General features: G+C 50.3%; 1 long non-coding RNA gene across 1 annotated transcript in view; it reads left to right on the top strand.

Annotated features, from left to right (window-relative positions):
- LOC136406036 (uncharacterized) overlaps window positions 1–8716 on the top strand; it is a 10852-nt gene extending 2136 nt beyond the window's left edge. The window contains exons 2-3 of the long non-coding RNA XR_010751612.1: window positions 4121–4265; window positions 7188–8716. This is a non-coding gene — a long non-coding RNA (uncharacterized lncRNA). The remainder of the gene's footprint in view (window positions 1–4120; window positions 4266–7187) is intronic.
- The last annotated feature ends 269 nt before the right edge of the window (window positions 8717–8985 follow it).

Raw genomic sequence — 8985 nt, 5'->3', positions numbered from 1 at the left:
GACCCAGGGAGCCCGCTCCGCTCCGCTCCGAGGCCGCGCTCTGGAGCAGGGTCCCGGACCCGGGGGAACTTAGATGTCAGGGAGGTCCCGGCGGCCCGGGCTTGGCCCGCGTGGCCTGCGAGGCTTTTGTCTCAGTACATGTTCTGTAAAATTGACGGGTTCTCAGAAAGGAAGGGGCAAGAAGGTCATGAAGGTGCCGCACGCGCTCCGGGCCGAGCGCACTGCAGCCAGCCTGGAACTCGGCCGGCCCAGCGCGGGGGCCTGAGCGCGGCCTCCGGCGTCGGCGCGAAGTGCGCTCTGGCCTCGGCCCGCCTGCGCTCGGCAGCCGCCTGGGCCACGTCACGGGGTCGGGAGGCAACCGGAGGGGTTTTGGCACGAGGGGCGCCGGGGAGACGGAATCCCCCCACGCCCCGAGGTGCGCAGGTCATTCCCAACCCTCAAGCCACAGCCCCTGGGACACAAATCCGGGGACGTGGACTTAGATAGAACGACAGTTAGGAGCTGATGTTCCTGTCCCCGAAAATATCTAGACGGAAGAATCTGTTCAGAAGCCTCGATCCTGAAGTGGCTGCTCAATCGGACCCTCGATTCCAGGAAAGCTGCTCGAGACGGAGTTCATGGCCCCCAAACGAACAGATTGCGCTAGGCTTGGTGGTCATTACACTGGTCTGCACAAGAGTGACCGGGGTGCAGAAGGCCACTTGTCCCCTCGGTGCTTTGGGGGCCCCCTCCTCGCTCCCAAGTCGGCGGCTGGAGCAACCCCCGGCCTTTTGTTTGTGGGTATGCCCATTGTGGCAGCAGCCAAGCAAAGGGGGGAAATTAATTGCAGCCAATTAATAATTAATCCCCTTTAAACAGCTTTATTATCTCTCCCGAACGACAGGGATTTGTCTGATAACCCCCCGAAGACCAAATGTCAAGTTTAACCAAATAGTTATTGCTTTATCAACCCGAGTCTGCAAATAAATTAATCAAAAGCAAATCTGTTCTTTGTGCGGCTCATTTGCTGGTAATGGATGGATATGAAGATTTGCCGATATTATTGTCTGTCATTCAATCTAACAAAGTGAACATTTATTGCATATATATTAAAAATTATCCCGGAATCGAGTGGCGCCGGGTTGCATTTATTGGAGTCTTCCCAGGGGTGACGTCCCCTCAGATGGGGGCGCACGGGGGGAAAAGAGAAAGTGCAGGAGCGCGCGTCCCAAATCTCTTTAAGCCGCTGCGCCCGCCTCCGCCCCTCCCCTCGGCGCCCCGCCGCCAGCCCTTGCCCCTCGCCCGGGGGGCTTGCAAGCCGCCAGCCCTTGCCCCTCGCCCGGGGGCTTGCCAGCCGCTGCCCGCAGTGCGGCCGGGGCCGGAGGAGCGGAGGGAGCTGAGCTGCTGTCAAAACAGAGGCCAGGAGCCCAGCGCACTCGCAAGCGGACTGGCCCGAGGAAATTTGGGGTGTGATTGAAGAGAGAGAGAGAGACGGGAGGGGGGACAGCTCCTCTTTGTCTTCTCCCGGGGTTACATCATTTTCTAATTAGGCATAAAATTGTCTTCATACACTGGTATCGCGGCCTTCATAAACATCTCCATTATGGTTCATAAGGACGCCATTGTGGGGAGGCCGGCCCGAAATAGAAAGGGCTTGGGGAGGGAGCGGCCGCAGCCCGGGAGGCCCGGCTTTGTCCTCCCCTGGGAGAAGATGGATGGCCAGTGTCACGCGGATGATGACTCGGGACTATTAAACTGTCAGAGGGGGAAGACTCTTTACCAGCCCCCCAGCGTGGATGGAAAGTTCTAGAGGCGAGATCTGGAGGGTCCCGGGTGGGAAGAGAGGGGGCGGGCGGCCGTGTGAGCTGGCAAGGTTGGCGGAGGAAGCAGGTTCGTGGCCGGAGGAGGCGGAGTGGAGGTAGTGGGAGTCTCCTCCCAGGCGCCCTGGTCGCCCCCGACTCTGCGCTCAGGCTGCACCTGCCTCGAGCTGACCTCCCACCCAACCCCATCGCCCAGGCTGGGGGGACAGCTAGGACCAGAGAAAGGAGAGGGAGCGCGAACCCAGAGCGGCTTTACGGGCACTGCCAGGCGCGCAGACAATTGTTCCCATTATTCAGAGCTAAGGTTCAACCAAGCCCGGCCTTCCGTCCGGTGGGGGGGGGGGGGGGCGCTTCGCTAACTGGATGGAGATGGATGGAGGCGCCCCGATCCCCCGGCATCGTGTCAGACCCCGGGCAATTACTGTCCCGCCAGGATGGACACACTGCCCGCCAGCCTGACCCCGGCGCGCGGGCCCAGTGGTGGCCCGCGCCGCCTCCGCGATTCGCTCTCTCGCCTTCACAATAACCCTACCTGACATAAATAACTCCCTGCGCTTGTCTACATCTGCTTGACCTCCTGAACCCGCGGAAAACCTTTGCTGCATTTAGCCAAATTATATTTTTCTTTAGAAAAATGCGTTAAAAACACTGCAACTTCTAGTCTCCTTCCTCGTGTACCGCTAGCTCGGATTCTGGTGTATCCTGAAATTAACATTCTTGCAAGACAAAACAGTTGCCTTCTGCGAAGGCTGTGTTCTCCCTGCGTGTGCTGGGACATGGGTGGCGCGTAGCTGCAGGTTTCCCTAGCTTTCCAAGGTGACTTAAGCGCACCTGGAGCTCCAGGCAGCGACTGGTCCATCCCTGAAATCTCCTCCTCTGCTGGGTCTCTGGAGAAGGCAGAGGGAAGAGCAGCCCTCGGGGATGTTGACCCCCTGCTAGGTCCGGAGCTGTCCGAGGACGCGGCTGGGAGGCCAGGCCGCCAGGCCAGAGCAGCCAGGCGCCTGGCAAGTGCTGGCCATTGACCTGTTCTATAGTAAGGGTGGGGGCAGGCCCCGGAAGTGCCCGTGCTGGCGCCACCGGCTGTGCCCGAGGCGCCAAGACTTCAGGGAGCCGGTGTGGGGAGGGGAAGAGAATGAGTCCGAAGATTCCAGGGAATCGCCTGTCCAGACTTGTGTCCAGCGTGGATCCCCAGCAGGAGCTGGCCCCCAGAGGCCAGGGCCAGCCTTGGTTTTCCAGACTCCCAATGGGGGGGGGGGTGAGGGGGGTGCCAGCGGCTTCCTGCCAGTCATCTCCAGCTGAGGTCAGAGGATCAGGACAGCATCTTAGAACTTTACAGACGGAAGGACTCTTAGAGGTCAAGGGATCAGAGTGACCTCCAAGTGTGAAGGTGGAGCAGGTCTCGCCCAGCCCCATCCTGGTGTGTGTGGCCTCCTGACCTTTTCTGACTTCCCCACCTGAGGAGCTGAGACTGGACCTTGCCAGAGAGTAGGCTCTGTTGAGCTTAGGTCCTTAGTCAAGAGTGATGGGGAGTGGCAACTGCAGGAACAGGACATTCACTTAGCAGCAGTTATTAAAACAAAACAACACACACAGTCATTTCTGGAACCCAGGACTTTGGAGCCGGTTTTTCTTGTTTGCTTTCCATTAAAAAGGACCGTTTAAATGTTCAGCTAACTGGAGTATGGTTTTTACATGGTCACCGTCAGTATCACTGGAGGTAGGCCCAAACTGGTATCACTTTGATTAGGGTTTCTATCCTATCCATTCACTTATTAGCCATCAGTCATTCTTGAATTACTTCTACAAATGCTTTCTGAAGATAATTCCGTATGAGACGCAAGAGGAACAAAAGCGCTGCACGCAAGGAACTCGCAGTTTCCTTGCAGGAAAAATCAGGTGTGGTGGATACTGAAGGGTTTCCGATGTACCCTGGCTGTGGAACCACAGAACTCAGGTTGATACTAGAGTCGCCCCTTTCTGACTCTGGGACCTAAGTTGGGTGCTGAAGATCTCTCTGAGCCTCAGGTTTTTCGTGTGTGAAATGAATAGGTGCTCTAAAACATGTGACTGACATTCACAGCCTAGATTGGAATAAGCGCCAATGTGCCTGTACAGGTTGGAGGAAGACATTAGTTTCTAACTCTACCTCTGAACCTGGCATTCCAAACTGTGGAGGACAAAGTACAGGGAAGTAGTGGAACACACTAGAGATTAGGAATCTGGTTGTCATTGACTGTAAAGTGAGACAACTTAATTTAATCTGTCTAAATCTGTTTCCTTTCCTATACAGTGGGATTAATAATGCCTGCTCTATTCACTAGATGAAGTAGTTGGAAGGATCAATTCTGATAATGGATGTACATGTGTTTTGAAAACTATGAAGCATCATGGAACTGAAAGATACAGACCAGGAAGCGGTGGCTGTACTCTGTGGAAGGCACTCCACCCATGCAGACAGCCTGGAAGGTGGGCTCTGTCTCTGGGCCCCTCAGGAATGGGAGGAGGCTGCGTCTTGGGCAGCAGCTGTCTACACTGGGAAGGATCCCACTTTTTGTGTTGCTGTTAGGATAGGACAATCTATTCTTGACTTTCAGCACCAACCTGTGGATGTTAAAGAGAAGGTCTTTTTCATACAGAGGTGAAGTTTTAGAGAGCTAGTGCACAGTGCAGAAATCCTTCAGTAAGCTTCAGTGAACTTGGAGGATCTGCTGCTGAAAGTGTCCTTGAAAACAAGGTTTATTGTTGATTGAAAAAAAGGGGGGGGAGGCCTGACCTGTGGTGGCGCAGTGGATAAAGCGTTGACCTGGAAATGCTGAGGTTGCCGGTTCGAAACCCTGGGCTTGCCTGGTCAAGGCACATATGGGAGTTGATGCTTCCAGCTCCTCCCCCCTTCTTTCTCTCTGTCTCTCTCTCCTCTCTCTCCCTCTCAGTCTGTCTCCCTCTCCCTCTCCTCTCTAAAAAAAAAAAAAGAAAGAAAGAAAGAAAGGGGGGGGGGAGAAATTCTTTTGAAGCTTTTTGACTGACTTTCCCTTCTGAAGGAACATATGTTTTTATCCTTAGCAGGATAAAAATAAAAGAAAAAAATGTTTTTTCATAATATGCTCCCTGTTAAGAACTTTTGTTAGCTCACTCAGACAAGTGAAGTGAACTTTAAAAGAAATTTCATCTCTTTGATGAAATGGGAAGTAGGAAATCGCTAGGGTTCTGAGAAAAAGGATCTTTGGAGAAAGAGTGGTTCTCTGAGCCGAAAAGATTAGGAAGGGGCCATGTGGGCTGCAGCCCCCTCCCCCCCCCCCCCCAAGGAGCAGGCCCACCTTTCCCTGAGGGTCAGAATGTTGATAAAACAGCTAGTTAGCAACCTAGTCATCCCTTGTGGCATGTGGAAATCTTCCAGCAGGTTCTCAATTAAGGGAGCTGTCTTTCTTTTCATTCTCTTAACTTTTGTGTTAAATGTTAACAACTTGATGCTATCTATTATGGTGCCATTATCACAGAATGTTGACTGAACTGGTTCTTTTATCTCTATTATGAGGCTGGCTCATTTGCAGATTTATGCATTTTTGATATTAAATCCTTTCTATCATTAAGCCTAAACTCTTGTTGACTTTCATTGACCCCTTGCCCTCGTCCCCAATACTTTTCCATATTTAATATTGAAACATTTTTCTCAATGTCCCTCTTGGCTTTGTTGCCATCCATTTGACGGCTGTCCCTAATGGCCTGTGCTGTTTGCTCTGTTCTTGAACTTGGTGGGGTCACACAGTCTTAAACAGTGATGTCCTCTGAATGTCCACCCTTGCTGTCCAGCTAAGTTGCCCTGTGTCACAAGCTCTGCCCTTTTCTCCGCCCCTAACTACCAACTGCTCCTAATCGGTTAAACAAACACCTTCCCTCACGGTGCCCCAGGGCCCCTGAGCCTTTTGGGTTTTGTTTAGCTGAGCTGCTAATGTTCTGCCTGGCCCACCGGCGGCTTGGCCTCCCTGACCTGATACATCGCAGCTCTTCTCCTTGGAGCGCCTGCCTTGTCCAGCGCTCTCTGGGCCAAAGGCCAGGGTCCGGGCAGGATTGACCAGCTGCTTTGAGGTGACCACAAAAGACATCCAAAGACAACTTCAGCTTGGAGCAGGCAAAATGAATGTATTCATTTATCTTTCTTTCCCCCCCAAGCCTATCCACAAACTCAATCCACTGCCCGGTTTGAACGGAGACAAAGGGAAAATATTGGGGAGGAGGGCGGGAGAGGCCCATCTTGCCCCAGAAATCTTAGCTCCCTTCTTGGGGGCCGTCTGTTCAGTTTCACAACACTTACACGACCAATTTCCAGAATTGAAGTTGCCTGGTGTTTTGATTCTTCCTTTGCCTGTGCATTTGTGCCCTGAAGGTCCCTTCCAAATGGATACTAATTGTGGGGGCTGCACGCTGCTGGCTGCTCCAGTGCCCCCAGGGCCCGGAGGACCTGCTTCTCAAAGCCTTAATTGACAAGGACCTGTCTGTATTTAGGAGCAGCTGGTGCAGAGCGTTGGCACATCAGTGCAATCTTAACGCAGCATCCCTAGCCCCGAGGAGGATGAGGGTAAATGTGGTTAAAATGAAGGAAGATTTATAGCCGGCCCCCTTGGGTAATACGACAGAAGACAGCTCCCAAGATTTTCCCCTACGAGGGCGTTCATTCATCAGCTCCCGGGCCTGGTAACCGGGGAGGAGGCGTGCTCCAGCTATTATTACTAATGGGGGAGGGGAGGAGGCCCGCTTAGAACAATTAGGCAGGTGACAATATTCCATTATAATGCATCGCCCCCCAAAAGCGGACCGAGGTTTCGCAGACTAGCACGCTGTCTCCGGTTTCCGTGGGCCTCGGCGCCGGGGGCCTGCGCCTGGGTCTGACTCTGGGGTAACAGCGGCGCCACCGCCACCGGCGGGCCCAGGAGGGAGAGGAGGGTGCGCTCTGGCTGCCCTCTCCCGAACGCAAATGCTTTCTTTCCGTGGCGGCTCGGACTCCTCGTTGGGGCATTTTAAAGCCCGCAACGGCCGGTGGCAGGGTCGACAGCGTAGGCCAGTTTCTGCGCCCTGCGCCCGGGCAGGCGCGCCAGGCTCCCCGGGCCCGCAGCTCCCAGCGCCTCGACGCCTTTCGGAGCGCCTTTCTGAAACCTGCTCTCTCAGAGCGTAGATACGGCCATTCAGCCGGTTACAAAGACGGTTTATTGGTTCGCGAGGAAGCCGGTTTTGTGGCGATGTGTGGGAAATACTTTGATGTCCGCCCAGTTCGCACGTGTGAACAGGGATAATGGCTTTGGGGATCTTCATTGAAATTTGAAGTTTTAATGCAGAAATCCCCGAACTTTTGCCTGTTTTTCTCAACTTTTTCCTTTTCTTTTTTTATTCCTTCAGGAACAATGCCAACATTGAAGCCCTCGGTTGGAGTCTGCACAGTTGGAGATCTTTGGTGCCATTTTAGACATCTTTGGATTTCATCAATCAAACTGACTGCAATTTTCCATAAAAACCCTGAATTTGGGTCAGAAAGTGGCCGAAGTAGATAAAGATCATTCGAGCTGTCTTATGAGATGATAAATAGATATCCTTTCAGGCCAACAATGCCAAAGTGCAGTTTTGTGATTCCCTTCCATGGGTTCTGAATGCAGTGCGTCGAACCGATTTATCCATGTTTTCCCATGGGTTAGGGGGTGTCTTGACATACTCGTCAGCAGCAGCCTGACCTTTTCCCTACTGAGCTGCTGAGTGTGTTGCCTTGGGGTCCCCCCCCCCCCCCGCTTGTTGTTGTGTGTGTGCTTCCCCAAAACAAGCAAGAAAAGCTTTTTTCCTCTATTGGTCAAATCAATAGACTATGGGTCTGACCTAGAGAATGCTTTGCAAATAGACTGGTTGCGGAAGTTTATAAGTTGCTGTGAAAATTCCATTTGTTCAATGGTTGCTCATGAGGCACTTTAGACACTGTTTTAGACACCTTGCTGGGATGTAAACTCATTTTCCTAACAACAACAAAAACAACATCCACTGGCACTGTGTCCTTCTTATTCTTGAATTTGACAAATGGCCCTTTGTAGAAAGTGAATGAAAAGAAACCTTAAAAGAAACAGCAAAAAGAACCCCCCCCCAAGGGTATTTAATTCATTTACCTCCAGAGACCTTTCAAGATGATAGTCGATATAATTTCTAAGTGAACATTTTACATTTTCCCTCTTCATTACTAAAAAAATAATCTGTTTATTCAGCATAATTGCATGTCACTTCTTATTTAGTTATCATTTCAGTTTAATTCCCACTTCTTTTAAGTCCTGACCCTTCCCCTCAAAATGTTTTCATTTTGATAATCTCTTCACTTAATGTTTTTTAGTTAACTAGCTACATAAAAAGGTTCTTGAAGAATAGTACTGGTTCTTCATAGAGAAACCATGTTCACCATTCTTGGCTATTTATGAATTAATTATCTGGTGTGCTCTCATGAGCTCATAGGTCCTGTGGGGGCTTACACAATCATGCAGCAGGGACATTTCTATTTCCTGATATAAGAATTCTTTTCCTATGTCCCTCACATGAGCATCCTCTATCTCCCTGCTGTGCTTTGCTTTTCTATACTTGCTAACTAAATCTCAAATGTATGTTACAAAGCATCTGTGGAAGGGAGTATGGTAGAGTGGGAGTTAATTACTGTTATTAACTTACTGGCTTTATTAGTTTTGAATGAAGCCACATAGCTGTGGCTACAGTTATTTAAGCATTCTTTATTAGCTAAAATAATTTGCAATTTTTGGATACACTCTCACCATGTAAAATTTAAAACAGCAATTGGCAATTCAGAAAAAATTCCTGCCTTTCATTTGTCTTTAATAAATCTTGCTGTCAAATAGTAAAACATTTTAATTTAATGTGTGGCTACCTGAATGACCATATTCATAAGCAACATTAAAAACAGCAACTTTGTGAAGGAAGAAAGCTGTAATTATTTATCTTGTTTAATATTTTTCTTAATGACCTGTTATTCTTTTTTGCTCTTAATATATATTTTAGAATATCTGTGGTATTCATGAAGTCTCTTTAATGAGGAAGGACAAGGGGAGAAATACAGTAAAGAGAATGAAAAGTTGCAATTTTGTTAGTCACCTCCAGTCAAAATATCATAAAACCATATCTAAAATTGTCATATAACTAAATAGTAGAATTTTGT

Source organism: Saccopteryx leptura, chromosome 5, assembly GCF_036850995.1.
Source record: "Saccopteryx leptura isolate mSacLep1 chromosome 5, mSacLep1_pri_phased_curated, whole genome shotgun sequence".
Lineage (NCBI taxonomy): Eukaryota > Metazoa > Chordata > Mammalia > Chiroptera > Emballonuridae > Saccopteryx > Saccopteryx leptura.
The sequence above is the reverse complement of the archived record's forward strand: the minus strand, read 5'-3'. Positions and strand labels throughout refer to the sequence as shown.